The following is a 14,103-nucleotide window of genomic DNA, read 5'->3' as shown; positions in this document are numbered from 1 at the left end:
GTTAAAAACAACTGCATCAACTGGGACCGAGATCTAATCGACAGCATTACGGCTACTGCACGAAAACCGTGGTTTAAGACTGAAAAATATGGACTCAGACCTTACGATATCAAACTCATCAACAGACTAATGACTGGATACACATACAATAAATCCTTTTTACACCTGATGCATAGCCACATTTCAAACATGTGTAATAGTTGTAACATCATAGATACACCAAATCATGCAATCTTTGAATGCTCCAAATACAGGCAACTGAGAGACGATTTTCACATTTTTAAAAAATTTAATAACATTGACGAAGTCCTCATGACAAAAAATCCACAACATTTTCAAGAACTTATTTCGTTTATTTACAAAGCCAAGCTTGACAAAGCGCTTTAAAAGTCAAAAAAAAAAAAAAAAATAAAAGATGAGGTAGGGAGTCAGAGATGTTCAAACAAAATTAATTGTTTATTAATAAAAATAGAAAACAAATAAAAAAAGAAATGAAAAGTATAGTACAAATTTGCAATCCTAAGACTGAACTAAAATTACAATGTAGTCTAACCATTGTAAAAATCGCTTAGATATAAATATATATGTATATATGTAGCCAAAAGCACCCACCCAAATCATACTAGATGGTTTCATAAAACTAAAGATTAGCATTCAAAATAATGTGATCTATTTTTAAGAAGTACCCACACAATACATAACAATGTACTAGTCGTGACTTAAAATAGGCTGTGCCCAAAAAAAAAAAATTTATGTAATCAATGTAAATATCATTTACTCTCATATATATACATGTCAATCAATGAACAACATCAAAATGTACAACAATCATAAACAATCACTCAAATGTACTAATACAACTCATATTATATTTGTCTAATCTATCGTTATCGATTAAGAATGCTCATAAAATTATACATTTCTCTTTGTCAACGACAACCTCCACCCTACCACAGCTGCAAAGCACAACGAAATTCCAAACCTAACCAATATAAATCACATCGATTTTTGTAAAATACAACATACACGTGAATAATCTGGCACTGTAAAGGCCGGTCCACATAGAACTTTCGCGTTGGCTTTGGTGTTGGCGTTGGTTTAACAGAACGCACGTTAAAAGTATGCTTGCTACAATGAACGCTTAGCAGCGAATCCTTGGGCCACTAAATTAACATATTAACGACAGATAAATTAATATTTCATATCAATAATTGCATTAAAAACGATATTTCTTGCCCGCACTTGATTAAAAAGGAAAAATATTTCACATAATTTTATTTATTCGCAACAGCTGACGAGCGACGCACGCGAAAAGTTGAGAGTTGGCCATCTTTTTGCTTTGTGTTGGCGTGAGCGTTGTCGAATTTTGGCTATGTGGACGGCTGCATTTGAATTCATGTATTCATAGTCAGCTGTTGAAGCGACGCCAACGCCAACGCAACGCCAAAGTTCTATGTGGACGGGCCTTAAGGGTAGCAATCAAGCCCTGCCATCATCACCTTCGGAAGTGAAGGACTCCAAAGTCACAAAAAAAAAAATGGACGCTAGCAAGGAAAAGAGGTTTGTAAAGGTATTTTTAATAAAATGTTAAGTTAAAATATATTTGTATTGCTTATTATAGCAGAAAAACGTGATCACGGTGGCACAGAGAAGAAACATAACTTTTCCTTGAGATGTGAGAATAACAAGCACAACAAATTTGACGGCTAATAATCTGAGATTTGTCTGTGTAAACGGGGTGATTAAAAAACGAGCTTTGATTGAGATAATATTGATATGTGACCATACTTTAATCTCTTGTTATAATTACAGATTAGGGTGTTAAGCTCGAAAATGAGGATAATCTACTTGTATGTGAACCTAGTATTACTAAACACTTTGTCGACAACGACATGATTTTTTTGAACGCGGCGGCGACATCATGAATTTGTATGGGTTTGACATAAAAGAAGAGGAAGAACCTTATCTGTCGCTGGAAAAATAGAAATAGATCTAATATGGCCACAAACACAGTCGACGCGTACCCCGGTCGTCGCCAAAATTATAAACATAAGAGTACGGGTTAAACTAATTTGACAGCTGTGGTCCGTAGCTCGTCATTTTCAATGTGTTCCGGCTATAACAATGCCATGGAGTGCTGTTTGGTTTTATTTTGAAAAAATTCCAAAAAAACCAAAGGCCCCTATTATGATTTGCATTCGATTTTCGACTGTGGTCGAAAGTGCTGAGCGAACGAATTTGCATTTGGTATTATGGCACTCATTCGATGAAGAATAGCGCTATTGTGAATTTCGCTCGTTTAGGTTGTTCACAATAGTATATTTTTCACCGCTGAGAAGCTTTGTTTACAAATCGAGCAAACTAAATAGTGTGCTTATACATATTTATGTAAATTTGTTCTAATTAAAATGAAGTAAAAAAGAAAGCAAGTTTATAAAAACGTGGTAAAATGAGTACAACGAGTTCTGGTTCAACGATTCGTCAGAGGATGAGAGCTTAGTAAACTGGCCAGGAGTAGCAAATGTTTAAGAGAGTTTAAGTTTATTAGTCTTTCGAATATATTTTGATATAAAATATATTTAAGAAATTTGTCTACAGATTCATTAAAAAGTTCCGACCATCTAAAGAGGCGTTTGTGAGCCAAATCTATTTAAAATATTTTAAAACTATCAACAGCGCTACGATTTTGTTCTCAGAGATCGTGCCAACAGAGTATTGAGATTTTCTTTCATAAGTAAAACCAGCCTTTCGAGCTTGTGTTTAGTATTCAAGATGTTAGAACTGCATGAAATTAATAAAAATTGTTTAAAATTAATGTCTAGCCGCCAAAATGTAAGAAAACATATACAAAATCATACATTTTTCACAATTTTCTAACACTTCGCTACACCATCGAAAGCAAAATTCTGTTCGACAGAAAATTCGATACTCAACGAAAATTTCGACACGCTTGCATAGCTCATAATACGAATTCCACTTTCGATCTTCGATCTTCGATAGCCAGCGAAGATCGAAAATCGAATGCAGCTCATAATAAGGGCCAAAGTGAAATGTGAAAAGTGTGGTAGAGAAATGAATTTTAACAACAGTACAACAATATTGTCATATCCTTAAAGAGCAGTGCATAATCGAGAGCACAATTTAATCGATTTCAAAAAAAAGCGCCTTATTCTGTAAATGAAATTAATACATAAACGTACAAAATTTTAAACACCATTGAATCCATTGGCTGCTTGGGTAACTTTAAAGGGAGAATATCACCATATTTATAAAGTGGCACTTAAATTTCTATCAATACTTACCACTTCTGTGCCATCGGAAAGGCAAATTTTCAAATAGTGGTCCGTAGTTACCAAATATCGATTGAAGATATTTTTTTAGAAATTTCAAAAACTTTTTTTTTGGTGAAAATTTAAAAATTTTTAAATCGACACATTTCCATGCTATATAACGGGCACAATTCAAAATTTTTAAAAACTCTTTGGGGTCTGTTTGTCTCTGACCCAGCATTGCACTTCACTAAATGACAGATTATACAGCCTGCGAAGTTTTAATTTTTCCCCCCTTCAATAATTTTTATTTTTTTAATATAATTATTGACGGTCTTTTAAGACCTCTTACTAGGGATGGGTAGTGGGGGATTGAAATTCGATTTTTTCCGAATTTCGAGCATTGCCCAACCATTCGATTATTCGATGCGAAGTTTGGTGGTGCAAATTCGATTTAATTCGAATTTCCCAAAAAAATTTTAATTGAAACTTCTTAATCGATTTCGGAGATGTTTGCGTTAAATATTTAACACCAAGTCATAAAATCTGTATCGTTCGTTCGCAGATGTTTACGTTAAATATTTAACACCAAGTCATAAAATCTGTATCGTTCTTTCGATTTTCAAAAAGGAGGTAGGTGTTCAATGAAAGGGCTTGCCCTGTAGATGTGTAATATGCTTTAGTTTTGTGCCATATGTAAGAAAATCAAAATCAATTTATTTAATAACTTAAATAAATTACCCCAATATAGGTATCAATCGATGGTTTTGAATAAGCTTACATTTAGGAAGGGTGCCAACTGTTTGAAAAGTCGAATATAGTTAAAAAGTGTTGTGCTTAAAATACTATGCAACAATTAAAATATTTTTGAGGTGCTTGAAGAGAGTGGCCAACTGTCTAAAAAGTTAAACTCAAATTACACTGTGGGACAGCCGAAACCAGCCCGGACTTTGTTAACATTCTCCGAAAGTATACCCATTCAGTAATAAAAAATTCGGTGGATTTGCAAAAGTTAGCTCGTATTTTTATTTCATGGCCTACTAAAGTTTTCATGTCTCGGCCTAAGTAGTTTTCAAAAAAGGCGAAAAAGTAGTTAAAATAAATGTCTGAGCGAAATCAAAATTTAAAATATATATAATAAAATTTCATGGGAGATATTTTTGTAGAACATTTTAACCCATTAGCTCGCGCCTAAAAGGCTCCTTTTGACCCTTACTTCAAAAAATCCCGCAAAAAGCAAATTTGGAAGGTCGTTAGAGGATTGATATATTCTAGAAAATTATTCTCCGGGAAATTTTACTATGGGTCTGCTCAGGTAAAAGCTTAATGCCAACAACGTAAAAGCCTCTAAACATTTAAAATAAAAAATCAACAAAAAAACTAGTTTGGAATAACAGTTCATTCTAGGCACAGATTTTTTGTCCCGATGCATCAGTTCGAAAATCAGGTATTTTTTTTACTTGCATCCCTGCCACACACAGTGATGGCAAATTTAGTCAGAAAGAAGAAAGTTGAAGAGTTAATTTTTTTGGAAATAAAGATGAAATTCGATTTTTTTTAGGAAAATTCGATTTTATCCGAATTTTAGCAACACAAAGTTCGATTTCAAAAATTCGCCATTTTGGAGCTAAAATTCGAATATCGAAGCTTCGAATATCGAATTTACCCATCCCTACCTCTTACATTACATTGTTAGCTTATTTAATTGCTTGCTTTTCTACTAATACTATGCAAAAATGTATATTCATTCATGTATATGGAACCGTGTGCTTTTGAGTTACTCACCTTCAAATTAATTTTTTTATGTAATTTTACTTTTTGTAAAAAACTTGGACCATTTTGATAACAAATGTGACGACTTTTTGTAACTTATTGATTTTTTTTTTATTGTAATTCTGTCATTTTAATTTTTATAAGCAATCAAAGTAATTAAAATAACAATTTTTACGTGTCACTTTGGCTAACTTTTTTACTTTTTTTGAGTTAAACATTTTCAGCGCAAAACGGAGACTTCCAAAAATCAGGGCAAATAGTAAATATAATCAGTGTTGCCATTTTACCCCTTTTTCGGCTAGATTTTGCAGGTTGCGAAAGCAAACAGCCGGAGAAAATTTAGTTTAGCCGGCAGCCGATTTGCTAGCCGCTTTAAGCCCTGTATGCAGCTCTCAAGAAAACGGTCAAGAAAAAATTGCCATTATTTCGCGTGTGTCTCCAAGGAATTTTGACATTTTTGAAACTTCACAGCCTGTTGCCTCACTCTTTCCTCAAGAAATAATGGAACGGGCATATATTTCTGTTGCAAACCTGGGTTGCCTTGTGCTCTTTTTTCACAAAAAACTTTAGAAAACCGTAGTATAAAGCGTAGTAAATTTCTTAAGAACTGCGTACTGCTTTAAGGAAATTTGACTCAAGAAAATTTCTTAGCCATTTCTTGTACGTCATTTTATATGGAGTTTTTGCTTTTCTTGAGAGCTGCATACAGGCCTTTACCAAAAAAAATATCCGTGTTTAGCCGATCTTGCTATTTGCAAAGAACGTAAATCTATAAGAAGAGACAGCACGTTATAGCGAGTGTGAACATCAGGAGCGTGCCTTCTCTTTTCATCTAATCTAAAAACGTATTTGGGCAAAAGAGAAGGCACGCTCCTGATGTTCACACTCGCTACAATTATAACGTGTTGTCCCTTCTTATAGATTTACGTTCTTTGCTATTTGCAATGTGTTCTTAAAATTTATATATATAAGTTTCCATTTTTACAAATTTAACGACCCAAAATCTATTATAACAGCAAATAATTAACATACATGGCTATGTCTTTATGTAAGATCTGCTCCAATGTGTCCTCTACAAATTTTTTTCTGAAAGTATTAATGAATAGCAAAGACAGACAATGCATATAAGAAATCATTAGAGTACAAGTATTTACTCGTACAGTGAATTTGCGTGCCAAACACAGCTTCATCTATTTGGAAAAATAATTAAAAATAATCATACAATTAGAAATAATCGAATAATTGAAGATAATAAAATAATTAAAAACAATAAAAAGATTAAAAGCAATCACATAATTAAAAATAATCAAATAATTAAAAATAATCATATAATAAAAAAAATATTTGATTAATTTTGATTATTTGATTATTTTTTTAATGTCCATTAATCATGATTGTTTATGATAATTTTCAATTATAATTAATTATTAATGGCTGGGTTGTGTAAGGAAATTAAAGTAATCACTTAAATAAAAAAATGCAAAAAAAAATTAATCTGCGCAATGTATTTGCATCCAGCAATAAAAGGGAGGTAGTTTGAGCCAAATGTACGTTTTGCGCATGCGCAGGTTCTCCATGGATTAGTGTCAGTGAATATATGTGAATACATTCAAACGAATTTGACGTTACCTCAGTACTTGGAAATAAATTTGAATGGGATTATTTTACTCTGGGGTGGTTATGCCCCTTTGTTGACTATGTTTGATTATAAAAACTGCAACTTTATGATGAAGTATTAACATGTTATTTTAAATACCTGGAAATTAAAAACCCGATTTGAAAATTTTTACAATGATTACGAATTTATTATTTTAGAATGTTTAACTCAAACATATATCTCCATTTCTCACTGAGTAAGGATTTACTCACTATTCAGGTAAAAAGGAATAAATAACTATATTATCTCACTCAAACTTGTAGTGATCTTTATATATCTGATTCCATCCAAGGAATTGGATTTTCGTTAATAGGTGGTATTTGTCTTCGGAAAAACTACGTCCAAATTCTATTTTTATTTTTTTTTCTATTCAACCATTTTTAATGAGCTTGAGGCCGTTTTTAATGAAAAACTTATTGTGGAAAAGCAACAATAATGTGAAAAATTATTTTATTTTTGTTTGGAAATTTTCCATTTTAAATACTTCAACTTCTCAAAAACTGGACGTGCTAGAAAAATTTTGTAAGTGAACTTCAAGTCAGCATCAAAAAATCTATAACATAAGGTCAGCCCCGTTTTTGAGATAAAATACGACCAAGTTTCTTTGAAACGTGTTATTAATTTGAATTTCAAATAGCATTTCAAATGAATTGCTTAAAATTATATTAATATAAACTTATTTTGATCTCAGCTCTTATTTTGTGGAATTTAGCTTTTTTTCTAGCGGGTTTTTATTAAAATCTGGATTTTTTTCCTCGAAAATGTTTGGCAGCACTGACTCAAACTCAAATACTGACATAACTTTGTATCCCCCCAATTTCTCAGCCGTTTACATTGTCTTAGTGTTGACACCTTCCAATGCAAGGATATGGTAAACGACAGAATCACAAACGGCCTTACTCAGCATGTATTAAATTAATTAAGTAATTAAAAATTTTAGAATCAAAGACATTGATTTGATTTTTGTTTTGGGCAAAAGCCTTTATAAGGTTACTTTTAAAAATGCTGCAGCCAACAATTTCGTCCTTAATGAAAATTAAATCCATTGGTCTCAGAGCTTTTGTACCTAAAACGGCAGTAGAAAAGTATGGTGTAGTGAGGGGCATTCCGACATGGTGTGAGGAAGCGGAGATCAAGGCCGATGCCATCTCTAGCGTACCTATCATGGATAACAAATCATCATCATCAAATCATGGATTACAGAAATCCACTGAATTCAATGTGATGCATTTTCTACACATCTAGTGGTAGCTCGCCACTTCGCGTGTCAGCTGTTTATCTGCCCAGGGATTGGCAGTGCTGCCAAGTACGAAAACGAGTTCCTGGGCGCGCTCTCAGAAAAAATGAGAGAGTTTCATATCTAGTTATCCATGGTACCTATTACCACAGTCAAGCGCTTCCCGCGCAGAAACCAGGATGACGAATCCTTTACTCCCACAACCACTGTAAAAATAAGCTGCTCTGGAAAAGAAATACCGGATTTCCTTATATTCAATTACTCATGTAGCAAGAAATGCATTCTATGTGGCAGCGTAGAACATGTTTCTACCGACAAGCTCACCTGCACGGCATGGGAGAGAGAACGTTAATTAACTATAGAAGAACACTTAAAAACCTGTCCAGGCGGGAAACAATAAAAACATATTTCTCCGACAGCCAAAATCGGTTTGACCTGCTCGCTTCTGAGGATCTGAAAATCTCTGAAAATGATGATAATGTTAAAAATAGGGATTCGAACGTTGCACGCAAAACAATGCCAATCGGGTTAGAGCGCCCAGAGAATCTGTTCAGTTCAACAAACCGGAATATCTCAAAGGGAAAGTTACCGAAATGGAAAAGCTTATCACAGAATTAATCAAAATTATTCACAGTGCATGTGCTGGCGAGCATTTCGGATATGTCCTAGGGGAGGTACAACCTTTTGCAAAAATTTGATCAAGTTATGATTCAGGAAGATTTACATGCGATAAGCAGGCAAACTAATTCCCAGGCCCATGCATAAAACTATGAAAATATTGCAATACTACTGTCAGTCCTTAAAATCCAATATAAATACCATATAGTACTATTTAAATCATTACGATTACGATCTTGTGTGTCACAGTGAAATCTTTACTTGTAATGAACCACAACATATGAATATTATAAATTACAATCAGCCTTATCATGAGTTTCATTTTCCCCGAAGCGGTTCACCTTCGTTTCCATGGTTTTACTATGCTGAATGACAAATTTTCGGGTGCATTTTTTTTCAGACGAAACTCAGATAAGACAGAATATAATCGCAAAAAATGGAGTTCCCCTTTGAGTGGAAGACTGACTCCATTCATTTGGGTGGAAGTCATCATTTCCCTATCTCTATAGAGACCACCATGGTCACACACGAAGAACATATGTTTTTGGCCCGAACAAAGCTACTTAAAAGTTTAAAGAAAACTATTCTAGAACTAAATTTTGACGACATCCATACTCGATTCCAAACTGAAATTGAAGCAGCCACCTACACTCTCAGCCTGAATAGAAGTCCAAAAGCCTGGTGGACTGACGAGCTTACAAAGCAGCTTACAAAAAATGCAAGTCCTCACCCTCACCTCAGAATTTTCTGGAATTAACCGAAATCAAGAAAAAATGGAAAGACCAAGTGAAAGATGCAAAAAAGAAAAATTTTGAAAACAGAATAAGTGAACTAAATGATGCCCCCACTACAAAGAATGCGTGTAAATTTGTAAAAGCTCTAAGGGGCTCAAAGGTTCCAATAACTCCCCGTGGTTAAGTGACAACAACAAAGACTTCCTAAATCTGTTAAAAAATCAAATGCCTTCTCTAAAGCATACTTAGTAGGCATATTTAGAAGGCATTTCCGCCCCAACCATGTACATGTACGGCATTAGTATTGGTGTCACTTTTGAATTGATTTTTTCGCTTTATGTTAAACCAATTTGAAATTTGAAAAATTGTCTGCACATCAGCATCAAAATACCTTTCTAATGATACATAATTGTTTATAACTTTGGGGTATAGTTTAGCAGTAAAAGGGGTGTAAAGAAAACATGATTGCCTATTTGTATATAAGATAAGATACCAAAAACCAAAAAACATATGGAAACATCATTATATTGCAATATATTCGGGGTCTTCATCAAAAGTGATAAACTGATTTAATTATCATTTTAACTCGTTTATCGGAAGTTTATCAATTTATACGAACGCCGCTATTATTTTATATTTCATTAAATAAGATTAAAAATCTTGTTTATTTTGGTTCACTCTATGCCAAATGTTGTTGTCATTGATGCCACATCAAGTGATATCATGTCATGTGGTGAAATTGGGTGTGGTGAGTTGCGGTGTGGTGGACTTGGGTGTGGGAGTTACGGTGTTGTGAATTCAGGTGTGGTGGGTTTAAGAGGTGTGGTGAGCGATAACTTTTGACGAACTATACAAAGTGATACATTCTAAAAATACAGTCTCAGCCGGTGGTGTCTATCAAGTCACATATAAACTGCTAAAAACTCTACCTGATGAATCTCTGAGTAGTGTGCGAACTGTTCTTAACGAAGCCTTTCTAACCAACCAAATCCCTGAAAAATTTATGCATTCTTCATTTCATGAATAAAAAAATTGTCCCGTTTATGCATAGTTCGCGAATTCATGAAATAAAGTGCTTTGAAAAAGTGGCAACGCACTGGCGAAAAACCAAAAAGTAGGGTTGTGACTTTTTGGGAATCCTTTGAATTTGCAAAAGCCGTTGGTAACAGGGAATGAACCATATTAGGTTTGTTCCACAAGCTACTTGTAGAAAAGCTCGAGCAAAGTTCAAACTGTCGGCGTATATCAAATAAACTCTAAAACTTACTTGTGGAACGCGTATGTCTAACTCGAAGTGACTTCGAGTAGCTTGTGCAACAAACCTATTATGTTTGAATTGGTTTTAATATATTTTCAGTTTATTCTATTTGAATTTATTTTATATTTGAACAATTCCATACAACTTTTCCAGTGTTTTGAATCCTGTTTGTGGCACTCATGCTTTTTAATCTAAAAACATCATAGTCCTAGTAAACAGCTGTTTGTGAAACGTGGCGTTGCCGGACTTGACCTTCACGATTTCATGAAATGGTGTCAAATTCATGGTTAACTTTCGTGTATAATTGTATTCATAAAATGGTGTTTATGCAGTAAATTTTAACCAAAATTCATGAAATGAATTCGTGAATTAGCCTACGCATAAACGTAGTAATAGAAAGCTACATCTTGGTAAAGACAAAGAACGTAGATAACAAGAAGGGACAACTCGTTATAATTGTAGCGAAAGTGCGCAACAGGGGCGTGCCTTCTCTTTTGCCCAAGTGCGTTTTTTGATTGGATGAAAAGAGAAGGCACGCCCCTGTTGCGCACTTTCGCCACAATTATAACGCGTTGTCCCTTCTTGTTATCTACGTTCTTTGGTAAAGATTCCATCGAAATACATGTACAAAGTACCTTACAGACTAGACAAAAATGTAAACAAGCTCAATTTGGCAATTCAAATGTTATTAAAATATACATATGTAAATACAATATTAAGCAATTAGCTTTAGCATTTTTACAAAATTTGATCTAGATAAAGCAAAATCAAGCAGGTTTGAATTAGATAATACATTAAAACCAAAAGAGCACGAGCAATAGGTGCATTACTTGCAAATATAGTCGTACTCCATACCTAAACAAAAGCGTTGGGCGGAGCGGTTTCTGACGCCTAGCGTTAGCGCTGAAGTGCCATACCTAAACAAAAGCGTCAACGCTACGTTTAATGCAGAAATAACACCAACAATAAGCATAGGTTTGTTTGTGTGTTACACGAAAATGACAGTTTCGCTTTTTCTGCAGCCAACTTCAATACTTAACGCCCTGTCAAAATCGGATTAGCCACGTTCTTTCGGTATGCTTCATATAAGCTCTGATCCAATACTTTTCGTGAAAAATCCTGTAAAACTGTCAGACAGCAAAATTACTCTCTGAAGTGAGAGTAAAAAGTGAGTAACAACAAAAAGTACGGGAACAAAAAAACCATTTTTCCTGTAAAAACGTCAACCAGTGATTGCTTGACACTTTTCATGATTTTACCAGAAGAAAAAGTTCGGGTAAAATCTTGCAACTTCATTCTCTACACAACTCTCCAAAAGTCGCTCTTATTTACAGGATTTTGGAGGATTTTGGAGTACGGGAATTTTTTCCTGCAACTTCCTGCAAGTTCGTGTAAAATCCTGTAAGTTCATGGAATACTGGATCAGAGCTATTGTGTGGGCATGAGAATCTTTTGACAGCCAGACAACGCTGACGCTTTTGTTTAGGTATGGCAGTTACTATGTTTATACGTAAGCTATTTGCAAATACCTAACTCACTGTTTATTCGATGGCGAAAAATTCTTTTTTAATATTGCCTGATTATAAAAAGGCAATAATATGACCATCGCAAAAGAAAATAAACTTAAAAATGGCAACGTCTTAATTATTAAAAGGCAATAAGATGACCATCGAAAAAGAAAATAAACCTAAGAATGGCGGCTTCTTGCGTTTATTTGCAAATAGTATCACTAATCAATACTTATTTGCGTGATTTAGTTATTTGCAAATAAAAAATTAGCTCAGCGTCTATACGGCAAAATTTACCATTTTGCAAATTGTCATTTGCATATAATACGTGCGTATAAACGTAGTAAGTTATAGTTTATATATTGAGTTTGAAAAGATATTATAGTACGCTTGGGATTTTGATCCCTTTCGATGAAACACGTGCGTGCACTTTATGAAACATACGTTTCAAGTCAAGTCATATATTTGCACATATTAGACTTTATTATTCTAAAAAAGTTTTTTTTTTAGATTTTGAATGCTTTTATTTATTTTTTGAAACGTACAAAATTAAAAAAAATACACTAGCGAGTGGCATATTTGTATTTTCGTAGTGTCAGCTATTGGTGCTAATAATCTTATAATATTTTATTATTTTTAAAATTTTCTGGAATCATGAGGAATATATATTTTTGTACAAGAATTCAATGTACAGTTGGTGTACCACGATAACCAAAGTCAAAGACACTTCTTTTTGATGCTTATAATAGACGTTAAAAAATTTTATTCAACTTGTTCCTCATTTTTTCTAAAAAAAATAAAAACAAATAAAAGTATATAACAAGTGACTAAGTGACCATCAAGTCAAGGTGCAGGAATGGTATTTTCAGTTATAGTAGCCGAGAGTTCTAGCTTTAATTAGAGCTTTTAAAATATTGCAACAAACCCCATTTTTGACACTTTGACATAATTTTTTTCAATATCTGGAGTTGATGGATTCGCTTACGGATTCGTAATCAGCACAAAAAAGTCTATGCAAAAAAACTTTAACATTTGCTGGGCTATGTTATCCATTAAAAATGAGCCAAAATCCAGATTTCCTTTTTTCTACAGACTTTTTTCTTTATGTGGCTACCCTATTTAGTTATAGTTTTGCAAAATAATTTAATGAATATCACCATGCATGTGGAGGCATGGGCAGAGGACGAACACACAATGGGCTAGCTTTTCTCAATATTCATCCCAATCTGGATGTTAATGTTGACACGGTATTAAAAGAATTTTTATCTATGCCTCGGTGAATTGTATGTGACTTTTCTTTGAGTTGTGCTGGATTATATTAGTGATGCCAGATTTTTTTTTTAAGCCACACGGGACAAATGCATAATTTGTCCCAAAAATACGGGATTTACAAAAATTTAACGGGACAAATGAGGAATAAAGGATGTACATACATCAATAATTATGTTCGCTTAAGTATACGCATCGAGGTACTTAAGCGGGTTCTTTTAAGTACCCAACCCGCCTAAGTACCTCAAAAAGCTGACATTTTTCGTGAGGTACTTAAGCGGGTTTGAAGAAATTAGTGTTTTTGCAGTGGATAGAAAAAACGAAATTAAAACAGAGTAAAGATTTTGCGCTTCTATTCACTCAGACAATTTATTCAGAAGAGGGAAATGAAAGAAGAAGCATATATACATGTGTTCCAATTGACATCCATGGTGAAATGAACTGAAGGTGGCGCATTCCCGAAACCGCTATTTTGGTTTTGCCGACTTTGACATTTATGGCAATACGTAAACAAACTTTTTGTTTAGAAACAAGTGCAAACGTATTGCAAATGTATTGTGTACTTTCAAGTGAAAAATCGAAGTAATTCGTGCGTTCTGAAGTAAAAAACGTTTTATTTGTAATAAAAACTTTATAAAAATGTCGTATCGTGTGTTGAATTGCAGCAGTCGTAGGGGTAAAGCCCCCAAATGCAGTTTTTTTTGTTTCCCCGCGACGACGCCTTGGCCAGAAAGTGGGTAGAGTTCTGCCGGCAGGAGAAGCCATAAAATTTAGACACCA

This window comes from Rhagoletis pomonella, unplaced genomic scaffold, assembly GCF_013731165.1.
Source record: "Rhagoletis pomonella isolate Grant_MI unplaced genomic scaffold, Rhpom_1.0 Rhpom_scaffold_00010, whole genome shotgun sequence".
NCBI classification, from domain to species: domain Eukaryota; kingdom Metazoa; phylum Arthropoda; class Insecta; order Diptera; family Tephritidae; genus Rhagoletis; species Rhagoletis pomonella.
The sequence above is the reverse complement of the archived record's forward strand: the minus strand, read 5'-3'. Positions refer to the sequence as shown.